This window comes from Crotalus tigris, unplaced genomic scaffold (genome assembly GCF_016545835.1).
Source record: "Crotalus tigris isolate CLP2741 ecotype Arizona unplaced genomic scaffold, ASM1654583v1 scf7180000017568.12009008, whole genome shotgun sequence".
Taxonomy (NCBI): Eukaryota; Metazoa; Chordata; class Lepidosauria; order Squamata; family Viperidae; genus Crotalus; species Crotalus tigris.
Window position 1 is genome coordinate 9,219,516 of NW_024096478.1, and position 14,218 is coordinate 9,233,733.

Sequence of the window (14,218 nt, forward strand, 5' to 3'; positions counted from 1 at the left end):
TTTTTATCAACAGCTGCACAAAAAAAGTGCTGCTGAGTTTTGTCCAAACCAATCCCTTAGATTTTGAAGCCATGATGTTCTTCTTCTGCCTGGACCTCGTTTGCCTTCAATCTTTCCCTGGAGGATTAAATGGAGTATGCCGTATTTTTCTGGGTGTTGCATCACATGTTCAAAATATTCTAATTTTCGTTTTTAATTGTTTTGATGATTTCCCTTGGCTTTCCCAGGTGGCTTATTACTTCCTCATTTCTGATCTTGTCAACCCAGCTTATATGTAACAGCCGTCTGTAAATCCACATTTCAAATGCTTCTAGTCTCTTCAGGTGGCCTTCTGTCAGAGACCAACTCTCTACTCCATAGAGCAGGATAGAAAAAATATAGCATCTGACAAGCCTGATTTTCAGTCTTAGGCTTATGTCATGACTGCAGAAGACCTTTTTCATTTTGAAGAATGCTGTTCGGGCTTTTTCTATCTTTGTCTTTACTTCAACGGTCATGTCCCAGCTTTCATGTAAATTGAAACCGAGGTGTGTGATCCTTTCAACTTTTTCTAGTGGTATTCCTTCTGAATTTATTGGTGGTAAATTAACGGGTTGTTTGCTGACAATCATGATCTTGGTTTTTGAGGTGTTAAGCTTCAAGCCATATTTTTCAGATATTTTTGTGACTGTTGATGAGGACCTGAAGGTCTTCATGCTTACTGGCAAGCAGAACTGTATCGTCAGCATATCTTAAGTTGTTGATCCAAACACCATTTACTTTGATGCCAGCATCGATGTTCTCCAGTGCCTTGTTGAAGATTGACTAATATTATATTATATTATATTATATTATACTATACTATACTATACTATACTATACTATACTATACTATACTATACTATACTATACTATATTTCCTACTATCATAAAATTCCTCCTAAGATACAGTTTGAATTTCCTTTCTTTAATTTCACATCCACCCACCATGTGTTACTCTGCACATCAGTCCAACTCTTTTAATCTATTATTCCATCATCTGTTTGATTCACGTTAATAACCCAAGTCACTTAAATCCTAAAATGTATTGGATCTTAGTCAAGCCTGGGTGCAGCCCAATCTAGAAAGATCCTAGGGTGCTTTTGCAGGGATCAACATTCAGGGAATCCTTCATTATTAAGATAAGATCATCATACATTAAAAACTCTGTACACCATCTAAGATGCAATTTTTAACTTTAAACATTCCTCACAATCTATATATCTTCTTATAGTCTAATCTCTCTCAGTAGCTAGCAACTTCTCTGAATTAAAACATCCCATTTGCATTTCCACTGTACCAATCTCCTTTCCTTGTCCTTGCTATAAAACAAAAGAATTATGTGGACTGTAGAAACAAAACACCTGGATTACATGAAGTCAATGCTGTCTGACAGGTCAGATTTCAAATTAGTATTTCATGAGATCAAAATATTTTTAAATATTTATAAGTCACAATGATCTCTCTTTATTCTATTTTTCAAGCTATAGTAGATGTGCCCAGCTCATTTAAATTTTATTTACAGGGCTTGGTTTCCAGGCTCTTTATCATCTTCATAACTTCCTTTTAAAGTGTGATGCCCAAAACTGGACACAGTACTACAAGTACAGTATCAATGTAATGAAACCTCCAAAGATGATGTAACTGTTTCACTACTGCATCACATTACTTACCCATGTGCAATAGTAGTCAACTAGAACCCCTAAAAGAAATCCTTCTAACACCAGGTCCTAGCACACTAAATTTCAATCTGATAAGCATTTCTGATGCGATGCTGGTTAAAGCAGACTGGAGAGAAAATTAAATAGGTGCTTTTTCAACAGTGCATAATTAATATGTGGAATGCATATTAATGTGTGCTATTGCCACAATAACACGTTAGTAACTACAACTTGGATAGCTTTTAAACAGGATTGAATAAGTTAATGGATGATGGCTGTATCCCACCTTTTCTTTCTCCTATTTGAATATTGGATTTACTCTACTCAAGTCTTTTGGTAACTTGCTATTTTCAAAACATACCAAACTTGTTACTTTTATCAGGTGTTTCAATACTTTGAGATGTAATTTGTTTTATCCTATGAATGCAAGAACGTATAATTCTTACAAAACATGTATCAGACCTGAACTATGTCCATCACCACACCTTACTTTTATGCAATCATATCCAACTGACTTTCCCTTACCAAGCCATATTTAAGGAAACTGTCAGTTAACACAAAGTGAAAATTTGGTTAGTGTTTTACTGCAGGTTCTACTTGTATCATTTAAATCAAGTTTTTTGCCAACCCCTTTGGTTCCTGCATGTTACTTATTTCTGTAGATATCCTTTCTCCTTTTAGCCAAAAAGATGGGAAAGAGATCAAATAAAAGATCAAGAAGATTTTTAAAAGGTCTGTAACTGGATTGAAATCTCTGTTTTCATTGATGAGCTACAAGGACTAGGCAGGATAAGATTACTGCTACCCAGGTAAATTCTACCTGTCCTAAATTCTTAGACTGATCTTTTGAGATCAGAGAAGCTTTAGGACTCCTGGTATAGGAGCTGCTCTAAAGCCCCATTCATGTTAAGATAATCCTATTGATGTGCCCCTTGGTGTAACAGAAAGCTCCAAGTTCTAAGTACCCACATACATGATTCTTGATAGCATAACCACTTATACCACTAAAATACTAGAGTTAGTGTCTTTAATTACTGCAGCCCCTACAGCAGGGGTCTTCAAACTTGGCCCTTTTATGACTTGTGGACTTCAACTCCCAGAATTCCTTAGCCAGCATGCTTGGCTGAGGAATTCTAGGAGTTGAAGTCCACAAGTCATAAAAGGGCAGGTTTGAAGACCCCTGCCCTAGAGCCTCCAAACTCTTTATTGCAGTTCCCCAAATCTCTCCCACACCACTATTAGATTTCAACTTCCTGCCCTAATATTTTTTCATAAAATGAAGGAAAGCTTCCTTGATTCCTTCCAAAAATCCGGCTCTCCAGTCTCACAGTGCAAACCTATTTACCAATTTGCCTGGGGCCTCACAAATGGTTTGACGTGAGTCCTTATCACCAATTGCTCTACTTTTAGAAGAAGGGAAGGAATTCTTTTGGAACACACAGCATTTTGCCCTCTAGTATGAACACCCACAGCGTAGTGCTTGCATGTGACAAGCGTGAGTTATGCAAGCAAGCTTGGAACTGCGGAGAGACATTCCTGGCAGCAATTCTACATTCTTAGTGCTTGCCAAAAGAGAGCTTGCAAAAGAATAGAAGTCTTCAGTCCATCAAGACCCAAAAGCAATCACTAGAGTGGTAACAAACAGCAACACTCATGTGATTTACAATGTAAGCATGGAAACAGATCACAGACCAGACTGTGATGAAGCAAAGATTTGTTTATTTTAAATTGATTTTTCCAGAGTGCCGTTTCTTGGTTTTAGTTGCATAGTATTGTTTTTTAAAAAAATATATATTTCAATTGTATTTGGAACTGAGATATATTGAAATCTGTCTGTACAGAATTTATTTTATGGTTTATGCTGATGCATATTGACAAATGGCGTGTTATGCTATATAATCAAAAAACACAAAGGATGTTTTGAAAACTTGTTAATTCCAACAGAGAAAAGAGCTGTATGGAATTTTAAAGTCAGAATGATTTACTGCAGTATGAGCTTTTGTAAAACAGAGATTTTGTAAAACTGTGAGGGTATGGGAGATATATTACACACATATGGAGGTCTAGAAAAAGGAATGTTTTTTTTTAACTGGATGAAACTTAAAGATAAAGGGGTGCATTGTGAGAGCAGGAACAGAACATATGAGCCAATTATAGAAAGATAAGAAATAAAATAGAAAGTAACATGGACCCACCATTTTACATCTCTCACAGCCCACTCAAAATCAACACTTTCCTCTGTTTAGAAGAAGCAATCCTATAAGCCATATTTTTGCCTGTGACATTCTATGAAGTGAAAATTAGACTTTGAGAAGGCAAAATAAGAAGAATGTTTTTAAACTTTGGTGTTGTAGAACAAACCTGAGAATAATTTCATGGATAGCTAAGATGTATAAACAAAAGGATCATCAAACAAATCAACCCTGAATTCTCACCCAAGGCACAAATGACCAGGGTCAAATTATCATCTTTATGTGAAGACCTAGGTATTTATAATAATAAAAAAACCTTCCACCTGATAAAGTTGGAAAGAAAGAGAAGAAGAGGACAAACAATAGCCTGGTGGATGGACTCAGTTACAGTGGCAATCAAGTGCACCACTGGAAGAACTGAAAGGTTAGAGATAGATAGTCATGGAGAAAAGCTATCTGTGTGGCTGCTAGGAGTTGCCAATTTGACAGTGCATATCAATGGATCAGTAGGAAACATACAAAACTGTGGATTATGTTCTAAAAGAAGCTGAACATATAAACTTACCCTAAACTCTGAGAGAACAATATTGCCACATCAGCTGTACTCGTTTTGCTTCCTGTATGCACCTTGGCTGTACATCTCTGATTAAATGGCTTCAAAGTATATTATAGTCTGCGAAACAGGTATGCATGAATCCCAGTCACCCTTTGTAAAACACAATATTGTCTATTAGAAAATTTACTATATACATACATACATACATACATATTAGAGTTCTGATACAGTTCAATTTTCATAAAGAATGTGTTAAAATATTAAAAATTATCTGCCTTTGTGGTTGTAGATGTTCATCTCTCTTCATAAAAAGGAATACATAAAAGAAACTATGATGCTATGGGTGGGGTCTTTATGTGCCTCTCTTTTCTTAACTGAGCTCCAAGTTACTGGAGGCAGTCTTCTCAGAGGCAATTCAGAAATTACTTTGGCTAAAATTAAATTTTAATCTTGTTTATTAGATATATAGTGTTGTATCTCAGCAAGTGGCAGGATCCAGTTAACCTTGTTGGGCTTTGTAAGCTAAACAGAGAATACTGTGTGTCATGATTCTTATTTTGCATATGCACATCTGTTCATGTGGAAATTTATTGCAGCTTGTAAAATAGGAGGAGGGTTTAAAACTGACTTGTCATTAACTTCCTTTATGCTTAGAAAAGCTGAGAGCATCATAACCTCATCAGTGCTGTCTCGTCAGTTGACTAATAGAACAATGCAGAAAAAGCCAGTGCCAGCTCCAAGTTACTGGAATTTTTTAAAAAAAAAACAACCAGAAAATCTACCACAGGAAATAAATTATTCCACAAAAAAGGGAAACAAAATAAACTGATAGCTCCTGCTCCCACATATACATTTTCATTATATGTTGTTTTTAGCTGAGCATCATGAAAAATATTACCTGATTGATTGCTGTCTAAAATAATTTCCTGGTTGTAGTGTCACTGTTCTTCTTTCAGGTTAAAAAATCTCTTACAAATAATGAAGATAGTGTGGCATCAATATGGCAACACAACATTTTCTTCAAAGCTGGAATCATAAGTACATTTTAAATAATGCCTATAGGCAGGCACCAAGGAGAGTTATCACGAGTTAAGGAACTGAGGGTAAGAGTTAGGATAAGTACTCATAATGATCAATAACTGCAGAGATGGAACACTGTAAGTAGTGGACTCAGCTTTGTTCTTTTTTCAATTGAATTAGTAAGAGCCACAAATAAATGGACTTATTTCACCAATTAACTAACCTTGTGAGATCAGATCAGCTGTAGATGCCATACACTAAATAAATAAAAATCTCAGTAGAACTGTGCAATAGCTCCATGGAACTTTATCACAAGTTCTCCCTGATCTGTTGCCACATCTGTAGCTTTTTGCCAGAAAAATATGGGCAATATGCTTCAGCATACTCTAGCTTTTGCAGGGAAAGAACACTGGACTAAACAAAAGGACTAGACAGAGGTACCATTCATTGTCTGAACATGCTTTTTGTTCCTCGTTCCAGGCTTGAATAAAATGCTACATCTTTAATTATCTGGTTTATTCTGTCATGTGAAACTAGCCAGTATTGCTTAATATGTTGTTGAATGATCCAGGCCTTTACAGACTCTTGATTCTGGACACATTCATTAACAGAGAAATTCACTATTCCTTGAAACTTTTGCACTTAAGGCTGAACAATAGGCTGAACAACATTATTTCATGATTCATATATAAGGCTTTCTGACTTAAAGGCAAGATAACGGGCAGGAATGGAGGATGAAGTATCAACAGCCAGGAATTCTATTCAGTATATTGTAGTTGTAAACATATGATGGAGGCTCTGGCAGCTCTCAGCCACAAGAGAGCATTGCTGCTATTCCGATCTTTCCCATCTCATCATCCTTTCTGCTTGGGTATCACTTCTGTAAATCCCTTTCTGATCAAAAGCACAGGATCTTGGAAGATATCCATGCATCTTATTGGAACAGGATGCTACAGCACATTCTTGTCACTGTGAGTTGCTTCATTGTTCTGGGATGCCAAGAGCCTGATCCAATTTTTTCACACTTTTATGCAATACCATGTGAAGCATTGCCAACGTAACTTGTACTCCTCTTTTCTGAGCCAGGATTCCTGAATTCTCTCATCCACTTCCCTGATGTTAAGCAGGCTCACGCATGCACAAGCTAAAGAAACTCGCTTTATAGAATTTTAAACTTCAGTCTATACATGCTTGTGACAGCTCTATCCACTGTCACTTAGTATCTATAAAATTTGCTTCCATTTCCACAAGGGAGTTCTTTCCCAGATCAAACAAATATTTACCAAAAAGATTATAGCTGAGACTACAGCTTAGACTACAATCCATTAGATTATCAGAATTGCAATTTTTTTCCTCTGTATTCATCTTGAAAAAATATTGTTAACATCAATCACCTCCACTCTCTTCCTCTCCCAGTGTTTGCCCTTTAATTTCCCAATAACAAGATTTAGTGTGCATTTTCTATGCAGTATTCTTCAATATCTTCATAAATGACTTAGATAAGGAAATAGAAGGGGAACTCATCAAATTTGCAGATGATACTAAGCTGACAGGAATGGCCAATGCTCTAGATGATAGGCTCAAGATCCAGATGGATCTTGACAGACTTGAACACTGGGCCCTATCTAACAAAATTCATTGTAGAGAAAAGTAAAGTCTTACATTTAGGCAAGAAAAACCAAAAGTACACACACATATAGATTGGGTGAAACCAGGCTTAATAGGAGTAACTGTGAGAGGGACCTTGGAGTTGTTGAAAGAAAAATCTTTATCGAGGTCCAGTCCAAGCCGGGAATAATCAAAATGGAGACTGCTTTAGAAACACGGCTGTTGTTTATTGAAGAAGAGAGCCAGACAGAAAGATGGCTCTGGAAAAACTGACCACATGTAGCAGGGAGTGGTGGGCTTTTATACCTTCTGGGGCTTTTGAGGTTGTTTCCTGTTCCTGTTTGAGGCTTTGTATTTCCTCTTTCATGTAGTTTGACCTGAGTCTGAGTGTGCCCTTTTGGTATTGGTGGGTTAATCCTATTATGTCTCCTGTGCTTAGAATTTGGGTGGGGGTATGTAGATTTTAGGTATCTTTGTCTTCCTAATAGCTTCCTGGCTCCAACATTCCTGAATGGATTATTACATCTGCATTTCTAAAAGCTGGCCTCTGCCTAGTTTCTGCTTGGGGGAGAGGGGCTGGTTTCTGGGGGCTGGTTTCTGTCTTTTAAAAGATCTCCATTATTCCTTTGGGGAAATATATTCTGCCTTTTTAATATTCCCCAGAATATTTCTTTCTCTGGATTCTTCTTTGTACAATCAATTAAATATGAGCCAACAGTGTGCAGCAATAGCCAAAAAAAACAATGCAATCTTAAATTGCATTAACAGAGGGATTCAATCAAGAGCGTGTGAGATACTAATGCCACTCTTTAAAGCATTAGCAAGACCACACCTAGAATACTGCATCCAGTTTTGATCACCACACTATAAAAAAGATGTTGAGACTCTAGAAAAAGTGCAGAGAAAACAACAAAGATGATTAGGGGACTGGAGGCTGAAACATATGAAGAATGGTTACAGGAATTGGGGATGACTAGCCTAGTGAAGAGAAGGACCAGGGGAGACATGATAGCAGTGTGCCAATATTTGAGGGGCTGTCACAGAGAACAGGGGGTCAACCTATTTTCCAAAGCACCAGAAGATCAGACAAGGAATAACGGATGGAAACTGATCAAGGAGAGATTCAACTTAGAAATAAGGAGAAATTTTCTGACAGTGAGAACAATCAACCAATGGAACAGCTTGCCTTTAGAAGCTGTGGGTGCTTTATCACTGGAAGCTTTCAAGAAGAGACTGGACTGCCATCTGTCAGAAATGGTATAGGATGTCCTGCTTGAGCAGGAGGCTGGACTAGAAGACCTGCAAGGTCCCTTCCAGCTCTATTCTATTCTGATTCAGCTCCAGTCTACATGCAAAGACTCAGGAGTGTTACATTGTCTGTAAGCTTCTGTTTTATATACAGTCATCAGCCTTTGTTTACCTACTGAACTGATTTACAGTTAAACTAATTAAAGCAGTTAGAATCAAAGAGCTAATTCACTCCAGACTTTAACAGGACACTTTGTAATGGATTTTAGATTGGGAATACTAAATTGCAGAAGGACCAAGAAATTTTGAAAGATGGGTCCTGTTGGATCACATATTTTCTATAGATAGATGGGAGAGATAGAGGATTTCCTGATGCATAAGAGTATATGTGTGGGTGTAGGGGAGAAGAGGGTAATAAAGAATGGCAGAATGATCCAGGAATTGTCAAAGAGGTTTTCTCCAACTCTGCCAACAGATTTCTCCAATTGGATCCACAGGCTTCATAGATGGATAGAGCTCTTATTTTATGCTGGGTTCATTCAATAGGCTGTGCTGGCCAGGGAAAAATAGAAGTATATTTGAAATAAAGTCTATGGAGATGCTCAGTCATCCAGGTCATGGTTGTCCCAAAAGTGCTTTTTCAAGAGGCAATTGGACTTTGTTTTTCTTTTTTCTTTGAAAAAGCTTCTTGGATGAGAAGCAAAATATCTTCAAAGAAAAAAGAAAAAAAACCAATAAAGTCCAGTTGCCTCTTGAAAAAACACCTTTGGGACATTTGAAACAAAGCATTGTTAAGAAGCATACAAACCAAGGCCCAATGTGCAGTAGCATGCTAAGTATAATGTTGGTGAATAACTTAAAATTCCAGTGCACTGATCAGTTATGTATCATCTTTTCAGTGGGATGATTTTATAACCTAGACCCTTAATGTATCACCTGCAGCCATTAATGTACCCAGGGGTATCTCTCTTGCACTCCTTAATCACCTGATGCTATTGCTTTAAGAATGCTTTCATTTAAAGAAACAAAAACCTGTCATTTTGTAAAGAGAAAGCATCAGTGTTAAACATATTTTATATTTCCAAAATGTCTCTGTGCTCCCATATAGACCACAGTCTTACTGAAAGGAAAGGATGGGTGGTTTAGAAGAATGACCACTTGTGCATAAAAATAAAACCAGTAAGCTGAAATGATAGAAAAATAGAAAAAAGGCAGGGAAGCAAGAAGGAAGTTGGAAAGCATGCAGCCCACAAATCTGCCCTGTGAAAAAGAAACATCACTTATTATGGGCAGTAGCCCATGGTTGCATGCTGAGGTCACTTGCGGTCATTTTGTGAAGATGCCCACAACATGTTTCCCACCTCTGTTAAGAAGATTGGGGATTTCTGATTTACATAATTCTATCCTTTGAAATCAAGGATGCAAATTTATCATAGAGAACCCAGATTTCATGGGCTGCATGTGATTTCAGCTACATTTGTAGTTGTGAAGCACCCTGAGTTTCCAGTGGACCAGTGAAATTCAATGGGGAGAAAATTAATTTTTTTTTACACTTTCCGGTCTCTTCATGTTAAGGGATAATGTGGGAACAAAAGTCTTCAGTAAAGTAAACTGCTCTCCTATTCCTTACCCTCCCACAAAATCCCACAAATTTGGGGGCCATGTCCCCAGAAAATCTTTTGTGTTTCACCTACTGGTGGGTGATTGCACTCTCCCCATTCCAAAAGATTAGCCCTTCCTGGCATAAATATGTTTTTCTAGTGGTTATATTCATCTTGTTTTAGAGAGAGAGAGAGGAGACAAGATGAACATAACCAGTGGAAAAACATATTTATGCCAGAAGGGTTAGCCTAAAACAAGATGAGGTGATGACATCAGCAAGTATTGCAGGCCCAATTGGCAAAAGAAAGCTCAAGACTGTATTGGTTGGAAACAGGAGTAAGAGGCCTTCATCCTGCAGTGGATAGACAATGGCTAGAATGATGACATTCATATCTTCAAGAATGACCTTCCCTTTTTATGAAAAACATGGTAGAGCTGATAAATTACCAAGATACAGAGCAGAATGGGTGGATGACATGATAAGAGACTAGATGCATATCTGAGGGAACATTACTGCAAATTCATTTTATGTTTGTTTGTTTCTTGTAGCACTCCAATTTCTTGATCCATGGATCATTATAATTTCTGAGTAAAACATAATTAGAAGGAATTCAGACCTCCATGTTGCTTAATTGAAAAATACGTTTATGGAATAAATCAGTAACAGTGTGCTTTGTGAAAGTGGCTTTGAACTGTCTAATTGGATTAGCAGCAGATGGTGGCTTTTCAATTGTCTTGGCTTAGAGCGGTTGACTGCTTAAAAAAAAAAGGACCACAAAACAACTTTTATTGAAAATGAATATTACTTAATCTGAGAATATCTCCTCTCATCTGCCTGTGGCCTATTATGTCATTTGAGTAATTTATAGCTTTAGCAATCATTTTACTTTGCTTGCTAAAACAGAGCATTGTGTTGACAGACACGTTTTCCCCTTTAGGACAATGTGTTCTCAAGCAATGGCATTCCTATAAATGCAGTATTTGCCTTCCTCGTTTTGTTCCCCATTTTTTTTAAAAGGTTCAACTTTATAATTTAGAAAACTTTGTTCAAACAGTTCAGTCTTGGAGTGGCTCAAAGACTGGCCTGAAACAGGGAAAATCCCAAATAAAATCCAGGCTTCTTATTATTCAGTATAGATTTGCAGATAGTTTTCATTTAGCAATCAATCCTTGCCTTCATGGTCTTTGCAGGCCTGTAAAACAAAGGAAAGCTGAAATATGATTGTAAGGTCAGTTGTAGTTTCACTTACTGACTACTTTACTTAATGACTGAGTTGCAGCCCTAATTATAGTCACTAAACAAGGACAAACTATATATAATGGTTTTGTAGTATCAGAAGTGCCTTATATTGACTATTTAGATGTTTTGTCATTGTATGCATTCTGTCCACTGTTGATGTCTTCAGTGGGCTTCCCTCCTTGTCTGAAGTATATGGAATAAATCTTGTATCAAAAGAAAACTTGTCTCTGAAAAACAACATAAGACACAGTGATCATCTTCATACAATGGAGATCATAGTTGTCTAATCATAGATATTGAATAAACCATAAGAACTAAGTAAACAGTATGCTAGGCCATAAATCATACTTTGTGAACCCCTAGTTTTTGCATTCACACAGCATAAATTGCTAATCCTACATACACAGAAGCCCTAGCATAATATGCTTAGAGAGCAAACAACTGGAAATAGTTGTCATGGCGCTAGACCTGGAAATCCAGTTTATGTCTTCCTGGGAATGTCAGAGAAAAATAAGAGGAGTTTAAGCAATTCAGTCTGGATGAATACTTGCTTAATTTGGATTCCCGTACTGAGATCTGAAGACTTAAATGCTCTCTTCCAATACTTTGCTTCAGTTACTTTGATTCTGTCTGGCATTTATGGCATAGCCTGCTCTGACTTTGTGTATCAATACACTAGCTACTGAGTCAGATCTAGAGTGGCATAAAGATACACAGGAGATGAAGTATGGCAGTAGACTGAAGAGGCTAGATTAGATGTTCCTCTGGGTCCCACTCATCATCCAACTATTTGGCTGGCGCATCTGGAGTGTTCCACTCCCTTATCAGTAATGGCTATGGAATAGCTGGTGTATGGCCAGCATAGTGAAGCTTCTGCCAATTCCTATACTCCCACAGCTAGCAAAGCGTCAGTGTACGATTACACCCTAAAGGATTTCTACAATCCACCCTTCCTGTTTTCCATCACTTTTTTTTTTCCAGCACAAAAGTTTTTCAATAGGAAAGGACATTTCTTCAAAGCAAACTTCTTACTTGCAGCTGTGACAGTATCAATCTACGTGTGATTGAAACAGTACAGAAATAGCTACATTGGCTTGCTCTCAGCTTGAAAGCAGGAAGTGGTTTTCCAATTGCTGAAGCAAAGTCTTTAAAAACTTTTCATTTAAAGTTTTATGTTATCCTCCTATAAACAAAAGTGGTTTTGTTTATTTTTTTAAAAAAATAAACTTGTCTAGTCCCATGGTTTGCCAAGTGCAGCTATTCATGCCAGTGCGAGTTGCCTAGTTTTGCCTACAGCTCTTATGCAACCCTTCTCCGCATCGAGTTTCTTAAAAGTGGATCACAATTAAACCTTTACCGTTCTGTCCAAATTCCATTATACACAGGAACCTTTTAACGTAATTTTTGAATCAAGACTTTATGTTGTTCTACCTACCACAATGATCCTGAGACGGTTCTTTGAAATACTTGATTGCGTGATCCTTTCTTTTACAAAAACAGTAAAAAGAAATAGTAGTTTATCTGAGATATACTTCAGATTTCAGCTGAAAATGTGTGCCCATTTACAGATGTTGTTATGGTCACTCAGGAATCTTTGTCAATTTCTTTCTTGATTTCATTTACGACTCATTTTTCCTCTAAGAAACTTAAGATAATCTGTATTTTATATACCAAAGATCCCTATAACTCAGGCTAGGCTGGAAGATTATGGCTGAGTTTACACTTTGCACTATGGCCAAACCTAATTTTATTTAGTCTGGATTCAGTGAGAGATTTGCAATGTGATCACACACCAGCCCTTTTCTTGATGTTTCTAATGACACAATGTCATTATTCTTTACTTTGAAAACTTTTGAACTTAGTAAATACTTACACTGACCCAAAAATCATGTATCTCCAGAGGGATTTGTAGTTGCATCTTGCCAAATGGAGATGGATATTCTAATATTGCAATAGGAATAAACATATGATGCCCTCCAAATGTTTTGGATTTCAGTTCCTATAACCCACAACCAGTTTGGCCAATGGCAAAGTATTCTGGACACTGGAGTCTAAAATCATGTGATGAGTTTAACTTGCCTAGCTCTTCACATGTACATTTGAGGCAAACAACAATCTGAGGATGATTATGGAGACTCAGTGATCCAGGTCATGGTTGTCCCAAAGGCAACTGGACTTTCATGGTTTTTTGTTTGAAGATGTTTCGCTTCTCATCCAAAAAGCTTCTTTTGAAAAAAGCACCTTTGGATCAATCTGAGGATGAATTTGATCTCATTGTAGGCCTGCAGTGGAATATAATCAAATCCTGATGTAGCACAGGGTCTTCCCTACAGTAGAAGTGGCAGTTTTTAATGTCAACCCCCTTCCTATAAAAGATATGCTTATATGAACCACAGCCATTTTGGCATAGTGATTAAGATGCTCCAGAAGAGCCTGAGTTCTAGTCCTCCCTTAGCCATGGTGCTGACTTTGGGCCAGTGATTCATGCTCAGCCCAACCCACCTCACAGGCTTGTTGCCTGTGGGTAAAACAGGCAACAGCATTATGGACACCGCCTTGAGTTGTACAAAATAAAGATGAGAAAATAAATCTGATAATAGATTATTTATTAATAAATGCCACGACTCTTCTTCCTGTTGCTCCCATTGCTAATCTTATCTCACATGCCTAATGATGCCCAGGTTCCAACTTGTACCTAACCACAGCACATACACATGCTCTTCTATGTGTTTCTGTTTTGTTCCCATGACTACTGTCACCATGTTTTTTTGCCAATTCAAGGAGGGGAGGACAGCATTTTGACTTGGCATTGGGGAAAGATTCTTTATCTCACAGCTGGGCATGGCACAGGCTCTGTCAGTACCAAGTAAACCACATCATGGCTTACTATAGTATGGGAAACAAACAGAGAGAATGTTCTTTCTCTTTCTCACCTGTTTCCCACGATGTTCTTTCCCTTTCTCCCTTTCATCTTCCTTTTCCTTTTCCCTTTCCCTTTCACATACACACCCACACTTGCGTGCAATATTTTACCTAAATGCCTCTTTTCTGAGTGTAGTATAGTAAATATACC